The sequence below is a fragment of the Petaurus breviceps genome, unplaced genomic scaffold (genome assembly GCF_028583685.1).
Source record: "Petaurus breviceps papuanus isolate PSGF00001 unplaced genomic scaffold, PetGlider_PUasm1.0 90760, whole genome shotgun sequence".
In the NCBI taxonomy this organism is placed as follows: Eukaryota; Metazoa; Chordata; class Mammalia; order Diprotodontia; family Petauridae; genus Petaurus; species Petaurus breviceps.
Genome location: NW_027187338.1, coordinates 6,396,646 through 6,421,656, shown reverse-complemented (window position 1 = coordinate 6,421,656; position 25,011 = coordinate 6,396,646). Strand labels below are relative to the sequence as shown.

General features: G+C 41.9%; 2 long non-coding RNA genes across 2 annotated transcripts in view; one reads left to right on the top strand and one right to left on the bottom strand.

Moving 5' to 3' along the window:
- The window catches only part of LOC138146241 (uncharacterized), a 66,801-nt gene that overhangs the window by 2,651 nt on the left and 39,139 nt on the right, over window positions 1–25,011 (top strand). The gene's annotated exons all lie outside the window — the stretch shown is intronic.
- Window positions 1,488–14,757, bottom strand: LOC138146242 (uncharacterized). Its single transcript, XR_011164432.1, has 3 exons — window positions 14,290–14,757; window positions 4,028–4,121; window positions 1,488–1,726 (listed from the first exon to the last, which is right to left on the bottom strand). It is a non-coding gene; the product is annotated as an uncharacterized lncRNA (long non-coding RNA).

The window sequence follows — 25,011 nt, the reverse complement described above, 5'->3', positions numbered from 1 at the left end:
AGCTTGTTGCCGTCATCTTAGGCGTTCTGAACAGCTATTGGAACCCTCTTTTGATCACCCCCCTTTTCCCAGGGAGTCTTAAAGGCCCCTCCTCGTTCTGTTATTCTTAGCTTTTAGTTCATCCTGAGCTTTAAATGTCCCTAATGCTGCTATTCTTACCACACTTGCCAAGCTTGGGTAGTCATCCTCTGCCTATCCCATCGCCTTTCATGATGTCATTGTTGCTAATGATGAGGCTGCTGACATTGTGCTCCCTAGGTCCAGGAGCCAGCCTCTTTCCTCCTGGGAGATGGAGGAGGCCATGGTCCCCTAGCACTGGGACTCTGGCAGCTCATGGCCCGCAGCTGAATCACTTGGCAGTGAAGAAGAATGCGGGTCTAGCAGAAAACCTTGGATGTAGGCCAAGGCAGCTGGAGACATGGAAGCCTTCCCTTTCTTATAGGCACACTGGTTCTTCTCACCTCCACTGCCTTCTCATCCTGTCTTTCTGTACTCTGGTCAGAGCTCAAGTGTGGCTTTTCTGTCCCTGACCCAGGCAAGGCCTTAGCTGGACCAGCAGAAGACAATCACCTTTTCTCATGTCATCTTGAAATTTTTTTTTTTTTTGCTTTTTGGAGGGGGTAAGGCAGGACAATTGGGGTTAAGTGGCTTGCCCAAGGTCACACAGCTAGTAAGTGAGTCACAAGGCCAGATTTGAACTCAAGTCCTCTTGACTTTGGATTTTTTTAATGGGTTTTTGATTCATTACAGAATTATATGAGATAATGTATGAGATATATTATTGTGTAGTGGATAGAGACTTGGCCTCAGAATCAGGAAGACATGTGTTGTGTTCAAGACCTGCTTCTGACACATACTGGCTCTGTGACCCTCTGAGGCTATCCTGCAATTTACCCTATCTATATCTTTTTGTGTATAGACGTCTGCATGTAACCTCTCTCATGAGACTTTGTACTCCTTGAAAGCAGGACTAGAATTTTTTTTATTTCTTTTGTATCTCCTACACTTAGCACGGTGTCTGACACATTTGTTGCTGTTCAGTCATATCAGGAGTTTCCAACTCATTGTGACCCTATTTGGGGTTTTCTTAGCAAAGACACTGGATTGGTTTGCCATTTACTTCTCTAGCTCACCTTACAGATGAGGAAAATGAGGCAAACAGGGTGCAGTAACTTGTCCAGGGCACACAGCTAAGTAAGTGTTTGAGACCAGATTTGAACTCATGAAGTTGAGTCTTCCTGATTCCAGGTCCACTGCTCTATCCACTGTGCTACCTAGTTGCCCCTATCTTACAGGAGAAACTGAGGTCCAGATAGAAAAAAATATAATTTTTCAAGATCACATTATAAGCCTATGGTAGATCTAGGATTCCTGACTCCCAATTCAGAGATCTTTCCATGAATCCTTATATTCTCTCCCTCTGTTCATGAGTTCTGTGAAACTGGCATTCAGTAATATGGAAGGCACCAAAATCCTCAGCCCAGCTGTTCTTATGTGAATCTTTTATTGGATGTACTTACAGGCTACCCCACAGGCTTTAGCTCCCACTGTCTTTGCAAATGGCCCCACTTCAGGTGAGAGTCAGGAAGGATCGACTGCCAGCTTTCTGCTGAATTAAACATCAACTTGCTCTAAATGGTCCTTTGCCTGCCACGCCGATATTGCCATGTTTTTGTAGAACCACTGTCAGTAAGGAGAATGGGGTCACTGATGTTAGTCCTGTGACCTAGATCAAAGAGGAATGAATGAGAGAGAAAGAGAGAGGAGAAAGCTCCACACAGGGTGAAGAACACTGGCCTGATAGGCAGGATCCCTCTGTCTAAATCCTGGTGCCAGCAGGCAACATGAGACAGTTGAAAACATATTGGATTGGGAGTCAAAACCTACTTCTTTTTCCTACTAGCTGTGTGACCTTGAGCAATTGTCTTCACCTCTCTGGTTCTCAGTTTCCTCATTCATTCAATAAACATTTATCCAACACCTAATACATGCCAGGACCTGGGGATAGAGAGAAAGACAAAAACGAAGCATTCTCTTCCCTCAAGAAGTCTATAGTCTCTCTTTTAAAAAAAAATTGTATTGATGTTTTTGGTCTTTTCATCTCATTCATTTCCACCATGACCTTCTTGCCACCCAGCATATCTTCTCTTGTAACAAAGATTAAAAAAATTCAGCACAATCAATTTACACATCAATCTGTCTGGTAGAGATGTAAGGTTACATGCCCATAGTCCTCCATAACTCCAATGAAAGGAGAGAGGTCCATCTATTCATTTCTCAGGGGCTTACATTCTACTGGGGTGGGGTGAGGAGCATACAAGGAGCGAATACCTCAGGATAAAGCAATTTGAGAGAAGGTGAGACTGCCTGTCAAATGAAGCCTTTGAAGTGGATAATTTCTAAAACCTCTTGAGTCTCTAAATCCTATGATTCTACTTACTAGCTATGGGACCTTGGACAGCTCATTCACCTTCCCCAGACCTCAATTTCTCCCTCTATGAAATGGGGGGAACTTTGCTTACCATGCTTGCTTCCTAGGAGGAAGAGCAGGAAGGGACAATTCAGGCCATCTGGGTTTGGTGGCTTCCCCCTGTAATCCCTGATGGCAGGGAGGTGGAGACCACTTGATCTCTTAAGCTCTGAAGTTTTCAGTTTCAGGGAGATAAGTCAATTGAGTGATCTCATGAAGTCTTTAATCAGTATAGTGAGTCCCCTGGAAAGGGGAGCCAGTAGGCTGCCTGGGAAAGGTGGAACTGGCCCAGATTACAAACAGAGGAAATCAAAACTCCCAAGTACTGATAAGGGTGCAAATGGGCCCTTCTCACCTAGGTGAGATAAGGAGACCCAGTCTTTAAAAAAAGGGGGGGGGCAGCTAAGTGGCATAGTGAATAGAGTCAGGAGGACCTGAGTTCAAATCCAGCCTCAGACACTTAACACTTACTACCTGTGTGACTTTGGGCAAGTCACTTAACCCCAATTGCCCTGCCTTCCCCCCTCCAAAAAGTAAAAAAAAAAAAAAGATCATCTAATGCAAGAGTTTTCAACCTTTTCTGTACCATGGACTTCTTTGGTGCAAGCTATGGGCACCTTCTCAGAATCATGTTTTAAAATGCATAGCATACACAGGATTACAAAAGATACCAATTACATTAAAAGACAGTTATCAAAAATACATTTTTTTATAAATTCATGAGCTTGAAGTTAAGACCCTCAAAACTAGATACTAATTCAGTCCATTCACACTCGGGGCCTAGAGAGGGGAAGGGACTTGTCTAATGTGATGTAGGCTTTAAGGCCTAGCTTTAGTTCTAAGCTTACATCGGCTGACTCCAAAGCCACTGTGCTCTTTGCTCTACATCACTGGGAGAAAAGTACGGGGTAAGCCTGGAGGCATTGGAGAAATATGTAGTTATTATTGTCTGAATCAGGCTGAAAGTGGTGGGAGATAGGCCCAGGAGCAGACTATATGAATGCACCCCACTGTGGGTATTAAGAAGTACTATGGAAGCTAATAGGTTTGAGTGAAATGAAACATGGTTCTTTCTTATGGAATCATAAAATTCCTAAGTGGGAGACCATTGAGATCATTTATCTAAACCTTTTCCAGTATCTCCAGTAAGAGCTCTCTCAGTCAGTTCTCTCTGTGAACATCTTGGAGAACTTGAACATTACAATGTTGTAGTAGATTTGGGTCCAACATAAGGAGATATTTCTTAACATTCTGAGATTTCCAACAATGGAATGAACTGTCTTGGGAGGTAGTGATTGTCCCCAAACTGGAGATGTTCAAGGCCAGGCTGGATGATCACTTGTTGGTAATTGCCATTCAGAAGTCAATTGGATTAGATATTGTCTGAGGTCCCTTTCAGCTGTTCTTAGGAGAGAAAGAGTAGATAGAGAAATAGAAACATTCAGGTTCATGTCCTATCTCTGACACATGTTGGCTTTGTGACTCTGGGCAAGTCACCTAACTTGTCAGTGCTCTAGGTTATTCTCTAAGGTCTTAAATTTCAGAAAAAGCACCAACCTGCAGTGGTAGAGGGACCTCTTATAGTCTGGGAGTCCCCAAGGAATCATAGATCCAGATGCAATCCCAATGCCTATCCCAAGGATATTTGGGTCTGCAAATGGAAGAGATGAGAGCTATGATCAATGAATGCTGCTCACTTCTTGTCTGGACGACCAGGCATTGAGCAATGAGGATGGAGATGTCTCCTGGAGGTGAGACTAGTGTGTGGGGGCTCAGACATGCTGGGGTGATTCCCAAAAGAACTTTACATAATCAATGCTGAATCTATTACAAAAACATCTCCATGCAGAGATGGATCTCACCACAGCCAGTGAAAAAGTGACTTATTGGCAACGTCCTGACAAATGCTTCCGGGACGTGAGGGCCCTTTGCTTTTGGGAAGGTAACAGGGCGGGGGCAGGGGAACCAGAGCATGAGACCCTACAGCTTCATCACCAAGTAAATGAGGAAGGAGGTGGCGTCAGGCTGGAGGAACGTGAACGGAGATGCAATGAGCCAGGAAGCATTTAGGATCCGAGAATTCCGAAATCGAAGAAGCTTAGAGACAATCTTCTTGAGCACCCTCATTTTACAGGGGAGTCCCAGAGAAGTTAAGTGATTTACCTGGGAAAGCCACATGGGAAGGTCACGCTTCGTCAAACAGCAACAGAAAGGAAATGTGTTTGAAAGATGTATTGATTATGTTGAGGAGGAATTGACAGACAGCTTGCTAATATGCAGCACTGGCTCCTGTAATTTTCCCAGAAGTCCCAAGGATCACAGACTCAGACAGAAAGGACCTCAAAGGTCATTTAATCCAATACTTTTCTTGTATGTATGTAATGACCTCATGTGTGTGTATGTATGTATATATACACACATACATATAAGACATGTATACATATGTATATAAACTTAGGACCCTTGCAAGTAGGGATTGTTTCATTCTTCAGACTGGTATGTCTAGTGCTTAACCCAGAACCTGGCACATAGTAAACATTTAATAGATATTTGTTGATTGATCACAGATGAGGAAATTGAGGTCCAAAGACAGGATTTCTTAACCTTGGAGGGTCCATGAACTTCTTTTCTAAAAATAAATGTTGGTAACTCTATTTCAGAATCATTGATTTCCTTTATAATTTTTGAAAACCTGATGCATAGGCTTCACCAGACAGCCAAAGGAGCCCATGATGCATATAAGACAGATAAGGCTGAGAACCTCTGCCCTGAAAGTGCCCAAGTGACATGTCCAGGCTCACACAGGTTGTAAGTATTAGAATGTATATGTGAAGCCAAGCACCCTGATTCCAGACCCCAAGAAGTTTTCATTGTAATCTTTACCTACATGACACTTACTACTGAAAATCTCATTCCTTCACATTATTCTCCTCTAGGCCACCTTGAGGAATGGAGATGATTCTTCTTCAAAGGCTATGTCTGACGAGCTACCTAGCTCTAGCTACCAAGCTAGGAAGGCCTTGGCTAAGAGTCTGGGACTATCGATCTGATGCCTGAATACTGGCCTGGCTAAGGATGGACAGGCTCATTCCTTGGGAGATTGGCCACCAAAGCATGTCTATTTTTTACTTCTTTGGACACATCATGGCAAAGACCATCCTGACTTGGTCACATCCTAATTGTGTAGTCTTGGACAAGGTACTTCTCTGTTACCAATCCATTAACCAACTAATGCAAGGTCTAGAACTAGCAGGGACATTTGGGGTCATCTAGACCAAATATTTCATTTTGTAGGAGTGGAAATTGAGGCCCAGAGAGTTTAAGTGACTTTCAGGTATTTATTAAGGAGTTGGGAACAAGTTTAATGTGGTAGGCAATGTGCTAAGTAACAGATATGATTTCATTTGGTTATTAAATGCTTACTATGTGCCAGGCGGGAAATGCGAAACAGTCTCTGCCCTCAAGGAGTTCACCTGCCATTGGGGGAAACATACAAGTGAATATAAAATATCATACAACATAGAGGGTGGATGGAGAGGCACTAGCTAGGAGACGTCAAGAAAGGCCTCAGTTTCTTTTCTGTAAAATAAGGGAATAGGTCTTTAAGGTCCCAATCAGCTCTGACATTCTGATTTCTAAGGTCTCTCTGGCTTTGACATTATGTGATTCTGTGCCCTTCTTAGATAGGGAGGGCTGGGGAATAGCATTGGTTTCTAGGAGGGACTTCTCACCCAGAATAAAACATCCATCCCTGAAATGTTGAGATATTAAAGAGTGAGGCAGATTACTATGTACACCATGGGGAAGAGACAATTGTCACAAAGATCAAACAGATTAGAACAGGCATAATATAGAGTCTCCTCTCCACCTCCCCCTTACCCCTACATGATCCTCATCAGAGAGGAGGCCAGCTCTTTTTTTTTTTTGCTTTTTTGGAGGGGGAAAGTCAGGGCAATTGGGGTCAAGTGACTTGCCCAAGGTCAAATGGCTAATAAGTGTTACGTGAGAAGCCAGCTCTTGAATGAAGAGAAGGCAGGTCAGGTCTTAAGAGAGGAGGAAATCTGGTCTTGAGAGAAGAGGGGAAGGGGGTGGGGACTTGACAGAAAATACCAAGCTCAGAGATGAAGTCAGACCTTGAGCCAGACTTAGGTTTGGAAGAGAACTTATAAGGTCATTCATTACTGAGTCCAGCCCCCTTGTTTTATAAATGAGGAAACTGAGAACTAGATATTAAATGACCTGTCTAAGGTCACATATCTAGTAAATGTCTGAGGCAAGATTTAAAGGCAAGTCTCTATGATTCCAAGAAGATCAGGTTCTAAGAAGAGAGGAGGAAAAGGAGGAGAAGGAGAGCTCAAGTCAATTAAAGTCAGCAAGTATTTATTAAATACCTACTGTGTTCTAGGCACTTTACAGGATAAATTTGAGATGAAAAAAAAAATTTGTTTTGACCAGCCTTGATCTGACTTCTTACCCTCCCATCCAATTCCACCCCTAAAAAATAAAATAAGAAAAACAAAATTCATTACAAATATGTATGTATAGGTACACACACATATAAATATATAAATGCATGTGTGTGCGCACACACGTACACACAAACCCTCAATCAAAACAAATCCCCACATTGGCCTCTTTCAAAAGATCAATCTATCTCACTCTGTATTTTGAGTCCTTTACATCTGTATCAGGAGGTGAATAACATGTTTCATCCTTAGTTTTTGGAATCTCAGTGGGTAATTATGCTGATAAGAGTTCAGCATAATTGTATTCCATGCATTTTATAGCTTAACTTGTTATTCCATCCCCCAATTTATGGGCACTCCCTCATTCTTTGCTACTTCAGAAAAATAACACACATAAATATGTTTGTACATACTCAGAGTTTGTTTTGCTCAGGACTAGTCTCTCCCTTAATCTACCCTTTTAATTTTCCCTCTCCCCTTTCCTTCCTACTTCCCTGTTGAGTAAAATGTATCTTTGTCCCCAACTGTGTACACATATTCTTTCTTCTTTTGACCATTTCAGATTCCCTCCCCCTTGTTCGTATAAATGTCTGCTTGTGCACCCTGATTATGGGAGATAATTTTCCTTAAATTTACTTTCCCTTAAATTGATTCCTCTTCGTCACTCTTCCCATTTTTTTCTTAAGATCATCAGACCCAGCTCAAGGTCTTGTCTAATGGGAACCCATCTGTAATTTCTGATGATGATAGGGTTCAGAGGGGACTCATATATCATCGCCCCATAGTTGAATGTAAACAGATTATTCTTATTTAGTGATTTGTCATTGTTTATTCACATTTTTTTTGGTTTCTCTTCATTCTTTTGTTTGAACTACAATGTTTCTATCTTGCTCTGATCTTTACATCAGGAATGCTTGAAATCCTCTATTTCATTAAAAATCCATGTTTTCCCCCTGTAGTATTATACTGGGGCAGTATAATATACTAGGTGGCACAGTGGATAGAGTGCTTGTCCTATGGTTAGAAGGACCTGAGTTCAAATACAGCCTCAAACACTTACTAGTTGTGTGACCCTGGGCAAGTCAGTTAATCCTGTTTGCCTCAGTTTCTTTATCTATAAAATGAGCTAAAGAAGGAAATGTCAAACCACTCCAGTATCTTTGCCAAGAAAACCCCAAGTGGGATCATGGAGAGATAGACACAACTAATGAACAAAGCAACAAAAGCATTATACTCAGTTTTGCTGGTTAAGTTATACCTCGATATAAGCTGATATCCTTTCCTTTCAAAAAATACTATGTCCAAATTCTTCATTCTTTAGTAATGGTGGCTGCTAAGTGAGATAATAATTATAAAGCACTTAACTCAATGCCTGACACATAGTAGGTGCCATATAGATGTTAATTATTATTACTGTTAATCCTGATTGTGACTCCTTGAGTACTTGAATTCTTTCTGGCTGCTTGCAGTACTTTTTATTTGAGTTGGAAGGTCTGGGTTTTGGCTATGATGTTCCTCAAAGTTTTCATTCTGGCATTTCTTTATGCAGGTGACCAGAGGATTCTTTCTTTTTCCTTTTCACTTTTTGGGTCTAAGAGATCTGGGCAGTTTTCTTTAAAAATTTCAAGAAATAGGACGTCTGGGTTTTTTTTTTTGGTCATGATATTCAGATAGGCCAATGATTCTCAACTCCTTTCTTCTCCATCTCTTCTAGATCACTTGTTTTTGCTATAAGGTTTTTTACATTTTCTTCTATATTTTCAGCTTTTCGACTTTGTTTTAATTTTCTTGTTGCATCATGGATTCATTGGCTTCTATTTGGTCCATTCTAATTTTCAGGAAATTTGTTGCTTGAACAAGATTTTATACCTCTCATGCCAAACTGTCAATTCCCTTTTCAATTCTTTCTTCCACAGATCTAATTTCTTTTCCAATTTTTCCTCTAGTATTCATGTTTCAATTACAAAACCATTGTTAACCCTTACTTTTTGTCTTCTAGGAATTCTAATTGAGTTTGTGGCCAACCTATGTTTTTCTTTTGAATTTTTCTTGTGGATGTTTTGGAATCATTCTCTTCTGTATTTGTGTCTTGAGTATTCCTGCCACTATATTAGCTCATTATGGTATATTTCTTTTTTTGTTTGCTCATTCTTCTAGCCTACTTCCTAACTTCAGACTTGATGTTAGGGCTTAGCTTTTCATCACTTCTGGAGGGCAGGTTCAGGCTGGTCTTAGTGCTACTTTCTTGGGAGTATTGAGTGCTCTGTCATTATAGGATCTCAGAAACAGATTAAGAATCTGCAAACTTGTAATGCTTTCAAAGTGGTCTGATCCAGATTGGCAGTTGTCTGACCACCGCTATCCTGATCTGGGCTCTGCAAGTTCCTGACTTAGATTTGGGCCTGAGAGGAGTTCAACTGCTGAATTCAGCCTTTATCTGTTTACTGGACAGCTCTGTTGGTTTGGAATGGCAGAACTGTAGGCTCTCCTTTGATCTGGGATTCTCACCTTGGTTATTCCTCTGCAGATTGTTCTAGATGCTGGAAATGAGACCCTGCTCTGGGCCCAGGCTTTTAGCCATATCATTGCTGCTTCTGAACTTCCTCCTTTCTCATTACCCATACCTAGGGCCTCCCTACCTGGGGAATCCACTCCCCCGCAGGCAGAGATGCAGATTTCCTTCTCACTTGGCTCTGAATCTGTGACATGAAGTTGGGTTGTAGGTAACAAAGCTTCTAGTTAGTACTTGTTCTTGTCTCAGTGCCTCAGTACCAATCTGAGGGAAGTCAAGTCTGACACCTCCTCTTGCCCTGGGCACTGCCTCTCTCTGGGCACTGCAGTGATGTGCTCCTAGTCCGACCAGTCCCCTCTGTCTGAAGACCTCCTTGTTAGTCTCCCTGCACCAAACTGGGCTGGACACAGAATCCACTGTGACTTTTTCTGGATTTCCCCATTAGGATTTTCTAGATCTGTTTGGAGCTTTGTAGAGGGGAGCTCAGCTGTACTGCTTCCTATTACTCTACTCTCTTGGCTCCTTCCTAAATTGTAGCTAATCCAGGAGAGGGAAGGACTTAGGAGGGAGGATTTTAGAAGGAGTTTCCACATGAGGGAAATCTCAGCCCCTTGATGAATTAACATATTATGTCATCCCTGTTCCTGGAGTACAAGCTTCTTGAGGACAGGGGACTTTCGTTTTTGTTTCTTTATACTCAGGAATATATGGAACCTGAGGTTCAAAGTGAGATTGTGTGTGCTAAGAAATTTGTGAATTTTCAAGTATAGTAGTTCTGTTCTTGATTCATAGAGGAGGGTGACCTGTAACTTGGGACACAGGGAATAGGTCAGAGTTCCAATCACAACTCAGATGTCTACAGTCATGGCTGCCCTATGAGGTAATCAGGACAAGGATTAGTGTATTTATTTTGTAGAAGAAGAAATTGTTTTTTATTTTTGTGTGTGTGTGTGACCCTGGCCCTTAGTCCAACACCTCGAAAAAGTGCTTGTTGACTGATTGAAGATTATGAAAGGAGTGGGTGGGGGTGATGAAGCTAATTCTTAAACCCAGGTCTTCCTGACTCCAGGCCCAGTGCTCTATTCTCCATGCCACTTAACTGTCTATTTTCACTAAGTTAGTGAAAATAAACTTGTATTTTTTTTCCCATCCTGCTCCCAACCTCCCTGAGACCTATCTAGAGATCTCTTGGGGGTCCTTAGACCCCAGCTTAAGAATACTTTATCCAAAGAATCATTGATTTACAGATCTTGAGTGGGGAGGGTTCTCAGAGACCTTTTTGTCCAATCCCCTTATTTTACAGATGAAGAAACTGGGGCCAGCAGAGGTTAAATGAGTAACCCAAGGTTAGAAGGAAGTAAGCACCTGATGCTGGATTTGAACCCAGACCTCTGACTCTAGAGTCAGCTGCCTTTCCTCTGTAGCATGTTGTCTCCCATCTACCTTGTATGTATTTTGTGGTTATTTTTCTATGTACATGTTGTTTCCCTTCATAGAATGTAAGCCCCTTGAGAGCAGGGATAGCTCAATTTTTCTTTCTTCTTGGTTTCCCCACAATCTAGCACTCAATAAATGCTTCCTGAAGGACTGATAGGGAGCAGACAGAAGGACATGCCTTTGGTGTGGGGGCCGACACGGGCCCTGTATCCATGAGAGTCCCGTCAGTAGAAGCCCACTTAGCAGTGGTGAGGCCTGGACCTGGGGGAGCAAGCAGTTGGTATTCTGGGTATATCTGTGACCAGGGAGGATAGAGGAGAAACTTCTGGCACCGAGAACAGATTTGTCGCTGCTGAACTTCATTAATCAAATCTCCCTCAGAAGAATCCATCCGGATGCAGCTTCTCGCAGGTCAATGTGCCAAAGATCTGGAATGTAACTCTTCCCAGAGAGAGGACAGGGAGCCGTAAGTCTTCACGGTGGCAGCAAGACGAGGCCCTCAGAAGTCCCTGGCTTGTCCTTGTAGCTTGTGCGTAATTTTGGATTTCTCCCCAGGTTCTTTCCCATTTGGATTCCTTCATTCATTCATTCAGCAGACATCTTCCACCGACAGGCCTCCTTCTCCAGCTCTCTGTTAAAATCCTATTCACCGTCCCAGGTCCCGGACCTGCCGCCTCCTCCTCCAGGAAGTCTGACCTAATTCTGCCAAGTGACAGCTGAGCCGCAGGACAGAACACTGTGTGTCACTCACACCCTACCTTGTGGTGTGCTGCACAGCACCATGATAGGATTTCAGAGCTGGGCTGGATATTTGTTTGTAGGAGAAAGTCAGCACAGTACGAATGAACAAACATTGGCTACGAAGTGTGAAAACAGCACAAAATCTGGCTCCAGTGTTTACTAACTGGATGAAAAAGTCTCTCAACCACTTTAGGGTTGAGGTTTCTTATCTGTAATATTGTCCCCATTTGGGGTTTTCTTGGCAAAGACACTAGAGTGGTTTGCCATTTCCTTCCCCAGCTTGTTTTACAGATGAGGAAACTGAGGCAAATTGGGTGATGTGACTTGCCCAAGGTCACACAGCTAGTACATGTCTGAAGCCAGATGTGAGCTCGGGAAGATGAGTCTTCCTGATTCCAGGCCCAGAACTCTATGCACTATGTGTAAGGGTTATGGGATTTAAAGATCTTCCATGCCCCATTGGACTTGCTGACATAGCAGGAATGGGCGGAGCAAGAGAAAGCGGAAGCCAAGCTAGAGTTCCTGCGGTGGCTGGCGGTGGTGGCGACGGCGGCAGCAGCAGCAGAGGCAGCGGCAGCACAAAGCCCTTTTTGAGTTAGCCAGAATTTCTGCTAAGGACTCCTGCTGAGGACTGCCAGGGGCCAGAGCTGCTGGGAGCGTGCTTCCCGGACTCTGGGTGGTTGCTGTGAGTGGGGAGAGGAGAACCTTTGCCTGAGGTAGCCTGTTCTGTTTTAAAGGCTTGAAAATGTGGGTGCTTTCTACTTTATCTACCTGTGCCAATGTCATAATTACTCTGATGGCTTTCACTTTCTGGTTTTGGGACTCAGTCTTTTGGTATCTTAATAAATTTTCTAGTTTATTCCCCCATATGGCAAGCATGATGTATTTTGTGATGGATAATTATATCAGCATATCTGTAATCTCCATAGGCATTGTGAATATGGCATTGCTGATACACTATGCCACCATCTAACTGCCCCATATGTAATGAAGAGATGATAATATTCCCACCACCCTACATCACAGTGTTATTGGGAAAAAAGAGCTTTGGAAATCTTAAAGAACCACTTAGCTATGAGTTGTTCTTCTTGTTGTTATGGAATTTTGAAGTTGGAAGGTATCTGAGAGAAAATCTCATTGGACTTGGGCCCAAGGGTGAGGGCCCTTCTTCAGAACCTCGGCAGAGGGTCATCCAGCTTAGCCTTGAAGAGTCTTACATCGGTCCCAAATGGAACATGAGCTCTTTAAGGACAGGGACACAGTAGAATACTTGGTTGCCTAGAGTTGAGACACACATTCTAGAGATCACAGATTCATAGATTTTGAGTTCCAAGGGTTTGGGTTGGAAGTCTGAGTTTACAGATGAGGAAACTGAGTCATGGAGAAGTCAGGAGAATTTCCCAAGTCTATACAACTAGTTAGTGTCTGTGGTGGGATCTGAGTCTAGGTCTTTCTGGTTCTGAGGCCAGCAGGCTGCCTCCTGAGGTTAGAGGAGGGAACCTTAGGTGAGATTAAGCTATTATAGAACCATAAGATTCTGAGTTGTGCAAGACCTTGGAAATAATTTAGTCAAAACCTTTCATTTTGAAGATGGGGAAACTGAGGCACAGGGCAGCCAAATGTTAGCTCAGGATCACTAGGTTGCAGAGTTAGGCTTTGAGTCCCTGTTGACTCAGTTTCCTCTTCATTGTACTCTGCTGTCTCAGATTTCCCCTTTATTTCTCTTACATTCAGGGGACTGGTCCCCATTCTGGTCTGCCTGGTTAGTCATGGGGCTTACACCTGACCTGGTTCTTTCCATGCAGGCACCGCCCCCTTCCCAGACTGGGTTATCTGCTTTCTTCTTCTGACTCAGGGGCTGGTGATGAAACCAGATGTGACTTTGTTGTTTTCCTGGCAAAGGAGGGGCCCTTTTTGATAGCAGAAGAGTGGGGGCTGTGTAACCATGGGCAAGCCCCATCCTCTCTCAGAGGCTCAGTCTCCTCAGCTCTGAAATGGGGACAACGACATTTGTGCTGACTCTCTACCAGGAGTTGTGTTGTGAGGCTCCAATAATATCATTTATATAAATTGTGGTGTTAATGTCTGCCATTATTGGTAGTGCCCAGCCAGGTGGTGCCTGTAGTCAGGAAGATCTGAGTTCAAATGGCCTCAGACACTTATTAACTGTGTGACCTTGGGTGAGTCACTGAACCTCTGTGCCAGTTTCTCCCTCTGTAAAATGAGAAGGACCTCTAATGGCCCTTCTACCTCTATATCTATAATCCTATCTCTTGTAGTGCTATAGGGAAAGTGCTTAGTAAAACTCTAAGCACTATAGAAATATGATTTTTATTATTAGCATTATTATTGTGGTTACTTTGAGATGTAACAATATGGGAATGGGAATAAGCATTTATATAGTGCCTGCTACATATAAGGTACTATGCTAAGAACTTTTTACAAATATTATCTCGTTTGAATATAGTGAAGAGAGTTCTAGATTTGGAATTAGAAGACCCAATTCTGTTATTATAACCCCCCTATATTTGGGCAGGTTAATTCCTTTTTCTGACTCTCAATTTCCTCATCTGTGAAATGGGATCAATCATCTTTACATAATATATTCCACAGGGGTATGGTAAAGAAGGCAATCTATAGGGCTTGATAGAAATGTAACCTACCATGAGTCCTCCCATTGTGAGTGTAGGCTGAGTCCTCCCACATATCCAGAGTTAAATTGTCCATTTGACAGATCGGGAGCATGAGGCAGAGAGGCTGAGGGTGTGCTTCTCCTGCGGTTGCGGTTGAAAGATCACCTTGGAATTTGCAGGGTTCCTTCTAAATGTGGCAGCTGGAAGGCCCCTCCCTGCCTGGGGGACGTGTCCACAGATGGCTCCGGTTGGTTCAGTGGTTCTGTACTTAGGGAAGCACCATCTCAGATCTGTCGGGGTTGAACTGTTTGGTTTTTTTTTTTTAATTCCCCTTTGATTGAGAAGTTGTGAACGTTAAAGACTGCCAGGACTAGAAGCTGAGATCTCTCATCCATATGCCAGGTTTTAAATAGCAGGATGGAAACAAGTTTACACAGGAAGGCCTTTCTCATCCCAAACATGTAATAACTGCAGCATTCAGATGAGAAGCACAACTCTTTCTGTGCTGGCCCCCTCCCCTTCACACCCACACACGCACATGACACACACTCAAGCATAACAATGAATGCACACATGACACACACATGTACTTCAAAGAATTCTGGTGAAAAAGTTGTTGCTGCAGATAACCATTTCTAACTTACAATGCAGCTTGCCTTTGTGAATGGTGGAGAAAATCTTTCCTAGAGGGGGAGAGACAGGTCCATTGTCACACTGTAACTGACTGATCTGTTCTCATCAGGGATGATAGAATCTTAGATTCTATCAGAAGATCTGGGTTCAGATTTTGGCTCTGCCACTGTGCAACTTTGGGCAAGTCCCTTTGCATCTTTGGGCCTCAGTTTCATTATTTGTAAAATGAGTACAGTTGACCTAGATGCCCTCTGAGGTACTCCCCTGCTCTACATCCAACATCTGAGGCTCCCAGACTTTCTTTGTACTTTCCTTATGATGGCTCAATCAAATTAGAAAGGGATCATAGGATTTGGTTAGTTCCTCAGTGGTCAGCCCAAAGGTAGAAAAAACGAGGTTACTAAGCCACATGTGGCCTGTTAAGCTCTGGAGTGCTGCTCAAACTAGATTAAAATATAATTTAAAATGTTGAACAAAATAAATAAAACACAATACAACATTTACAACATTGCAGTGGTTTGCCATTTCCTTCTCCAGTTCATTTTACAGATGAGGAAACTGAGGCAAACAGGGTTAAGTGACTTGCCCAGGGTCACACAGCTAATAAGAGTCTGAGGCCAAGCTTGAACTCAGGTCTTTCTGACTGTAGACCCAATATTACCCCCACAATACAATATAGATAATGTTAATTTGTGGTTTCCTAAGTTAACACATGACTGACAGGTATCTGTTTCTATATGAGTTTCACACCTTTGGATAGAGGGCAGCAACGCTTTCATTTTGTAGATGAAGAAGCTGAGTCCCTGAGCAGGCAAAGATCATGCATGGAGTTAGTCATAAAGTGAGGATTCACCCCAAGTCTTCTGATTCCATGGCCAGGATATTCCCTGCTTCATCATTCATGAAGAGAGATGAGCTCTCTGCAACTACAAAGCACTGTGTAAACACCGAATGGCATCATTAGTATATAATCTGAGTGACGGAGATGGGACCCACACCCTCCTGTGTCCTTATGATCATAATAGTCCTTGCTCTTCTGCAATGTAGGTTATGATGAATATCAGGGGAAAGAATCCCTACACAGATGAAATCACAGATCAGCCAGCCAATCAGCAATGTTCATTAGGTGGTGCAATGGACAGAGGACTGGACCTGGAATCAGGAGAAGAGCGAGTTTAAATCTGGCCTCAGACACTCTCAGCTGAGGGACTCAGCATATCCCTTGACTCTACCTGCCTGTTTCCTAATCTATGAATAGGGATAGTACTTAACACCTGACTCTGAGAGTTGTTATGCAAAAACACTGAGATAATATTTGTAAAGTGCTTTGCAAATCTTGAGGTGCTATAAGTGATATTATTATTATGTACCTACTATGTGTCAAGCAATCAACGAGCATTTATTAAATGCCTACTATGTTCTAATGAATGATCAGCTAGGTGGCGCCCTAGTGCACAGAGTGCCTGGTCTTGCTATGAGGAAGACTGATCTTCCTGAGTTCAAATCTGGTCTCAGACACTTGCTAGCTGTGTGACCCTGGGCAAGTCACTTCACCTTGTTTGCCTCAGTTTCCTCATCTGTCAAGTGAGATGGAGAAGGAAATGGCAAGCTACTCAGTATCTTTGCCAAGAAAACCCCAAATGGGGCCAGGGAAAGTTGGATATGACTGGAAAGAGACTGACCAACACTAAAATGTTCTCACTGTTAGGGATACAGAGACAAGTGAAGCAGTCTTTGTTCTTATGGGGTTTATAGACTATAAGGGAGATAATGTATGAAGCTCCATAAAAGACTAAAGGAAATATCTTACAAAGTGCTTTTCCATATTCCCTCTCATTTGTTTCTCACACCCTGAGACAGGGTAGAGATTATTCCCATTTTATGAAGGAAGAAACAGAGATTCAGAGAGATATGATATACCCCAGTCTCATTTAGTAAATTACAAATTTAGTAAATTTGTAGTTTGGTTTTGATTTATTTTACTTTATTTATTTATTAATTCACTCACGAAATCACTGATTCCTTCAATTGCTTGTTTGTTATTGAAGAGTTGGAAGGGACCTTAGACAAAAGGCAGAAATTGGGTAGTTAGGAAGCACAGTGGACAGAGCACTGGGCCTGGATTCAGAAAGACCTGCGTTCAAATTCAGACTCAGACCCACTAGCTGTGTGACCCTGGGCAAGTCACTTAACTTTTGTGCTTCAGTTTCATTTGAAAATGGGGGTAATTATAACACTGACTCAAATGAGATAAGAATTATAAAATGCTTAACACAATGCCTAGACCATAGTAAGTGCTATATAATAGTTATTAAATAATCTAATACAATCTTTTCATTTTTACAGATGAGGAAACTGAGGCTCAGAGAGGTTATGAGATTAAGCCCAAGGTCACAAATAATAATAAGTAATAGAATTGAACTCAAGTCTCTTGACTTCAAATCCATGACACTTTTATATACCTTAGAATGGACTTTAGAATTGTGTAGCCCAAGCGCCTTGTTCTATATATGAGGAAATGGGGACCCAGAAAGCATTCTGGGTTACCCACAAAAGATGTGGGTCTTTTGATTCTTAGCTATTGGCATCTATTTATAGCACTGAGTAGGCTTCCCAAGAGAATCACACCAGGAAGGGGAATGCTGGAGTCAGTTTATGAGAGCTGATCATTAAATATTCAATATGAGTATTTACATTTCAGAAAAAAGAAAAATGCTACAAATTAAAGCTTGATTTATTATTTCATTGATTGTCTAGCCTTGAGAAAGTGATGGAGAAAATGTTAGTCATGAAGATTAGACTTCAAAGTATATCAAGAGAACATCTTTTCCCCCTTGGAGAGCTTGTTGTTAAACATTTTATCAGCACATCACTGAATCTGTCTATCCAGATTGCAAGGATAGAATGCCATAGGATCTTTTATTTTTTTGCTTTGGAAGAAAGATCATGTGGTTTTATTGGAGATATTAACAGGAACATGGAAGGGGGTGACAAGAGTGCAAGGGAAAGGCTGGGACTGAAACCTCAAAATTGGAACAGAGAAAGACAAGAGCCTGGATATCACCAGGTATATCACTGGGATTCTCAGTCATAGGATCATATTGCACCTCAGAGATTACCTAGTCCAACCCCCACATCTTACAGTTGAGCAAAACAAGACTCAGAAAAGTGACAATTTTCCAATGGTCACCGTTGTCAGAAGCAGAATTTGAATTCATATCCTTGTATTCCAGATGTCTTATTCTTTCTTTTGATGGTCTTCAATTAAAGGCAGAAGTAGGGAGTCCACAATTACCTTACATGAGGCTTCTCCCAGGTCTCTGAATATCAAGATCTCAATGAGACTCCAGAGTCTGTCTTCATCCTGTGCAAGAAGGGAGTTCAAAGGTCTGAGAAACTCAAAAGTTGGGACAGCTTCACTTTATTTTTTAATCTTATTTTTTCATCAACATCTTTTGTTTTTGAATCACCCTTATTTTCAAGTGTATCCCTGTCCCCTTTCCCTGTGCAGAGAACTATCTGTAGTTACAACTTTTAAAAAAAGAAAGGGGGGAAAGGGCTTTATGAGAATTAACCAACATTTCAGACAAGTATATATGTAGGTGTGTGTATGTGTGTATGCACCCGGACTTCTTCAAAGAATGGACAGAATGTATTTTTATTTCTCTTATTTATCAGTCAGTCAACTAGCCTTCATCAATCATTTACTATGTGTCAGGTGCTATGCTAAAAACTGGGGCTACAAAGAAAGGCAAAAGACAATCACTGCTCTCGAGGTGCTCACAGTCTGAGGGGGTGGACAACATAGAAATAGCTGTGTACAAATAGAAGATACACACACACACACATATATATTATATACAGAGACATACACACATGAATACATATTAATGTATAAATACACATAGTAAGTATATATAAGTATAGTGGATACGTATGTTTATTATGTGTATATACATGTATACATGTGTATATGTACAGTATATATATAAAGAAAGAGAGAGGGAGAGAACAAGAGATACAGAAAGATAGAGAGAGGAGAGAGAGATGGAGATAATCTTAAGGGGGCACTAAGATTAGGGGGCCTGGAAGAGGCTTCTTGTAGAAGGTGGGACTTTGGCTGAGACAGGAAAGATTTCAGATATGGGAGGGGTTCTAGAAAAAAAGTGACAAAGCAAGAGGAATGAGCTACCTTCCAGGGAAGTGGAAGGGTTGTAGCCAGGGCATAGATTACCTGTTGGAAAGAGAAAAATGGCCTACAAGTCCTTTTGCCTATACCCTGTGGCTGTTTAGCAAGAAAATAGTGGGGAAAGAGCTGTCCAGGGTGATGATCAACGTTAGATAATATCTGGAAAGTCCTTTGCAAAGTTGCGGTTCTCTATCAGTGTCAACTTTTATGATGATGTAGTGTGAACCTAATTGGTCCATCTGGACATCCAGCCTCAGATTTGGACCTCCCTGGTCCTGGGAAGCTACTTGAACCTCTTACCATACTTGTATCCTGGTTCAGGTCTGTCACATGAAAGGTGGAGCTGGGCTTGATCAATGACTTTTATAGGTGACTGGTGGCAGGAAGTCCACTGACCCAGAGGGTAATTCATGGTCCTCCCTGAGGGCCCTGTCATTTTCATGGGAAAGGATGGAAGAACATTTGTTATCTCAATGTTTCCCAGGGGGGACTGACCACATGATTCATTTCACTCACATTAATTGGGTGTAAATTAGGTGAGTGATTGGTAATTTGTTCCAAGATTTTTCATCCTGGTGAGAACTTGTAATTTTTGACAGAGGATTATCAAGTGATACTTTTATGAGACGCTCCCTGGAATATAACATGTGCTCTTTTTAAAGGTTGGATTATTATTATTATTATTGTGTTGGTGGTGGGTGAACAGGGGAGCAGATAGCCAGGAAGACAGAGGTGTAGAATGGGAAGAGACATGAGAACAATGAATTCTGGTAAGCAGAATGTTAGAGCTGAAAGGGGTCTTAGAACTTAGAATGTGGAATGTCAGGAGACAGAACATAAAATGTTAGTTTTGGAAAGAACTGTAGAACACAGAATATTAAAATAAATAGAACAGAGAGCATAGAACATTGGGGCTGGAAAGGACCTTATAGTTTAGAATGTTAGTGTTAGAAAGAACCGTTCAACACAGAATGTTAGAATAAGAAGAGCCTTAGAACATAGAATGTCAGTCCTTGGAGATGCATGTTAGCACACAGAATGTCAAATCTTGGAGGGACCTTGGAGTTCTGAATATCAGAGCTGGAAGGGGCCTTAGGACATAGAATATCAGAACTGGAAGGGAAGGACCTTCAAGGTAATCTATCTAGTTCAATCCATTCATCTTATAGAAGAGGAAACTGAGACCCAGAAAAGAGAAGAGATTTGTCCCATGGCATATTATGAGTTACAGGAGCAGAGGTTTAAAGTGAGATTCCTTCATTTCAGTACTCCTCAGGGCTGTGCAGGGGCCATAGGGGGAAAGGAGGAAATGGAAGGTAATGCTATTTAGTGTCAATAGGGAAAAAAAGATTATCCTGAACTTGTCCTCCTACAACAATATGCTAATCAACCCCTTGGGTCCTTTTCCCATTCCCAGGAAGTCAGGACTGTGTAGTCTGTCAGGCAGCCATGTGTGATGGCCCTTGATTTAATGAGGGTGAAAGGTACATAAAGTGGAATGGCTTATGTCCCTGGGATTAGACAATGACACTCTGAGGTCGGGCTGAGTATAAATCCACAGGCATCAAACTGGTGTTACTATCCATTCACTGGAGGAAGAAGCCTGTATGAACTGTGGATATCCACATCACCAAGACCCCAGAGGACCCTCCTTAGAAGCACTGCTTGGGAGCAGAAAGGCCTCATGTTCTATTCATTAAAGGAAAGGATTTCCCCAAGAAGCAAAGAAAATACAAACAGTTCTCAGGCTAATGCTAAAGGCCTGAATCCAATGTATGGAAATTGAAGGGAGATGCTGAGGCTGGCAGTTATGAAGGAAGATGGGTCATTTATATGAAGGATTTTTCAAATTAACCTATCATGATAGGAGGTCAACTGCTGGAGTTGGGGCTCCAAGGCTGTACTTGGTAGCTGAAGGAGTCTTTGTAGAATGCCAAAGAGGAGAAACAGAATTAGGGCTAGGATTGAGGGGGAGTGGGCTGGGTACCACCCTGGAAGGCTACACAGGGTCGGTAGAAGCTGAAGTGTAAGACAGCCCTGAGGCTTCAGTGAAAAAGAGGGAGATATGGAGAGCAACGGAGATGAGCATGTCATGTTGTGCCTAGGCAGGGTACCATTTTTTATCTCACCAAATTGGCAAGCTAGGAGATGCAAATGACTGATTGGGTAAGATGAGAGATTGGAGAACATGACATAGAAAGATCAGTTGAAGGAATTGGGACAATCAGAGGAACATAGTTCTTTTAGAGATGGAAGGGACCTTTGAGGTCAAAGACTCCAACTTTCTTACAGAGGGGGTAAATGAGACACAGAGAGATTAAGTGACTTGCCATGAGTCACACAGGTAGCAGGTGGCAGTTTATAATTCCAGTGAGGCTGCCCAGGCCCTTAGCATTAGATTTACCAAAGCCAGAGTTAGGAAGATAGGAGACGGAGGGATGTCCAGGAAGGGAGTCCCCTCTGCTTTTGTACCTTTGATTTCTTTCCCTCACTTTTGAGAGGGTGCAAACTACTCCCTTCTTTGGTTGACTCACTGTCAGACAAACATCTGTTTAGAGCTAGAAGAAATCTTAGAAGTTATTTAGTCCAACACCCTTATTTTTTCAGATGAGGAAACTGAGGCCCAGGGAGGTTTGAGTGATCTGCCCAAATTCACAAAGATCTAAAGTGGCAGAACCAGGATTTGAACCAGATCCTCTGATTATAAACCTAGGGCTCTTTCCAAAGCAGTATGATCAAATCCTCCCTAACCAGGTCTCACTTGTTTAACCTGTGAAATGAGAGGCCTGAGTTATTCTATTTATGTATTTGTTTGTTTGTTTGTTAATTTATTTATTTTTTACTTTTTTTGGAGGGGGAAAGAAGGGCAATTGGGGTTAAGTGACTTGCCCAATGTCACATGGCTAGTAAGTATTAGGTGTCTGAGCCAGGTCCTCCTGACTCTAGGGCCAGTCCTCTATTCACTGCGCCACCTGTCCCAAGTTATTTTATTTTTAAGGTCCACTTTTGTTCAGACATTCTGTGTTAGTCTCTAAAGTCCTTACCCTGATTGAGAAAAGGCAGTTAGATGGTAGGAGGAGAACCAAGAGGGAACAGTCACAAAGATACAGAAAGCAGCAAGCATCCAGGAGGAGAAGGTGGTCAATAGTGTCAATGATTTCAGAGAGGTCAAGAAACATGAGAACCTAGAAATGACCATTACATTTGGCAATGAAAAAATTTTGGATAACCTTGCAGAGAGTGGTTTCAGCTGATTGAGGAATTCAGAAGCCAGACTGCAGAGGGTTTAAAAGGAAAATGAGGGGAAGCACAGATTGTTGATGACTTTTTCAAATTTAACTGTAAAGGGAAGTCAAGATATAGGATGATAGTTGGCAGGCAAGGCAGGATCTAGTTGTTCAGTCATTCTCAGTCATGTGCAACTCTTTGTGACCCCATTTGAGGTTTTCTTGGCAAAGATACTGAAATGGTTTGCCATTTCCTTCTCCAGCTCATTTGACAGATGAGAAAAATGAGGCAAACAGGGTAAAGTGACTTGTCCAGGGTCACCCGGCTAGTAAATGTCTGAGGCCACATTTGAACTCAGGAAGATGAGTCTTCCTGACTCCAGGCCCAGCACTTTATTCACTGCACCAGCTAGCTGTCCAAGAATCTAGTAGAGCTTTTAAAATATTCATTGTTGTTATTGTCATTATTATTATTATTGATAAAATTTCAGTTTACCAATGGAGAGATTAGATTGGTCGGGGACTTGGAATAATGTAAGAAGAGTAATGTTTTTTCCTTCACCTCAGTTTTTTGGCAGTTTCCTTCTTTCTTCATGTCTCTTCCACATATAGCTACTGGACACGTTAGTGACTTGTGGCCCTTATGTCAAACTCCTCTGCATGGAAGGGGATAGCCAACCCTCTAAAGTTGATAAGTTTCATACACCAACCTTGGAAGAAGGAGCTTTGATGGGGGTGCTTGGGAAGCTGAGTGCTTGAAGTCTTATTAGAAATGCTTCAGGACTCCTCTGCCTTAACCACCAGACAGCATCATTTTTATGAAAGTAGTAGGAGGATTTCAATCAATTAATCAATAAATGAGTATTTTTAAAAATCCAACATGGTGGGTACTGTGTTAGAACTGAGAATGCTTTCTTGAGAAGGCAAGTTTGCTGGCCTCAGACACTTACAAAAAAACTAGCTGTGTGACCTTGGGCAAGTCCCTTACCCCTAATTGCCCTCCAAAAAGAAAAAAAGGCAAGTTTGCTAGGTGGGGTTTTGCTCTAGACAAACATTTAAAGAGAAAAGTTTCACATTTAGACATCTAGAGAAAAGAATAGACAGAGACATAAGGAACTTTGGGAGAGAGAACAGAAAATTCAGAGCTAGAAGGAACATGTCAGAGTTCTAAGAAAACTTAGAACAGAATTTCAGAGCCAGAAGGGACAGATTTTTCAAAACTCAAAAGTAACCTTAGACCATAGGATGTTAGAATTCAGAGGGATCTTACAATCTGGGTCACAGAATATCAGAATTAGGAAAATCCTTAGAAGACAGAATATTAATCAGAACTAGAAGAGACCATAGAACTTGGAACTTTAGAGCAGGAAAGCATCTTAAAACATTTTAAGTCTGGAATGGGTCTCAGAATATATTTTATAATTGAAGGAAACTTTTGAATCTGACACTATTAGGACATGGGTTGTAGAATGTCAGAGTTGGAAAGGACAATATGTAGAAAGTCAGAGCTAGAAGGGACCTTAGGTTATAGAATGCAGAATGCTTGAGCAGTAAGGAATTGTAGAATGATAACCATTAGAACGTAGATCAGGACTGGAAGGGACCATAGAATACAGAGTCTAGAATTTCAGAGTTAGAAGGAACCTCTCAGCAGCCATCTCATCACATGCATTCACAAAAGGAACGCCCTCCATAACACACCCTACCAATGGTCATCTAGTCTCTGCTCAGAGATCAGAGGTGGTCCAGGGGCCAGTCATTCTGCTTCTGAACACTGCTGATACTTTGAAAAATGTTCCATTATCAAACCTAAATTTGCTTCTTCTTCTTCTTCTTCTTCTTCTTCTTCTTCTTCTTTTTTTTTTTTTTTGACTTCCACCCACTCCTGGTTCTGCCAGGAACTTGCAAAGAGGCAAACTTGGGCTTAGTGTGTGGGAAAAATTGTAGCAATTAGAGCTATCCCAAAGCAGAACAGGCTGCCCCAGGAAGTATTGTATTACCCCTCAAGAAGGAAGGGGTATGTTACCCCTTCAAGCAGTGTCTTCAATGTCGTTGTTCATTGTTTCAGTCATGTCTGACACTTCATGACCCCGTTTGGGGTTTTCTTGGCAAAGCTCTGGGGTGGTTGGCCATTTCCTTCTCCAGCTCATTTTACAGATGAGGAAACTGAGGCAAACAGGACAAAGTGACTTGTCCAGGGTCACACAGCTAGTAAGTGTCTGAGGCTGGATTTTAACTCAGGAGGATGAATTTTCCTGACTTCAGGCCCAGAGATCTATCCACTGTACCAGTCAGCTGCTCAGATACTTCAATATTTTTGATGAATTGACTGATCAGAAAAAAATACTTGTCAGGTTCCAGTGGAGATTCAAATTTTTTAAAATTATTTTTTGCAAGTACACTGGTGTAGTTTGATGTAACATGACATAATGATACGACATGATACTACATTATTATCTAGTTCTATCATTTACAGAAGAAACTGGGGATAAGGGAAGTGACTTGTCCAAGGTTCTAATGCATGTTGGTGATGAGTGTCAGATGGGAACCCAGGTTTTTAACTCTGTCCTGGGTCAGGGACGGCACTTCAGGACGTGACTTTGGCTCTGAGATTTTACATATATATATGAGTGTATACACACGTATATGTATATATGTATATATATATATATATATATGTGTGTGTGTGTGTGTGTGTGTGTG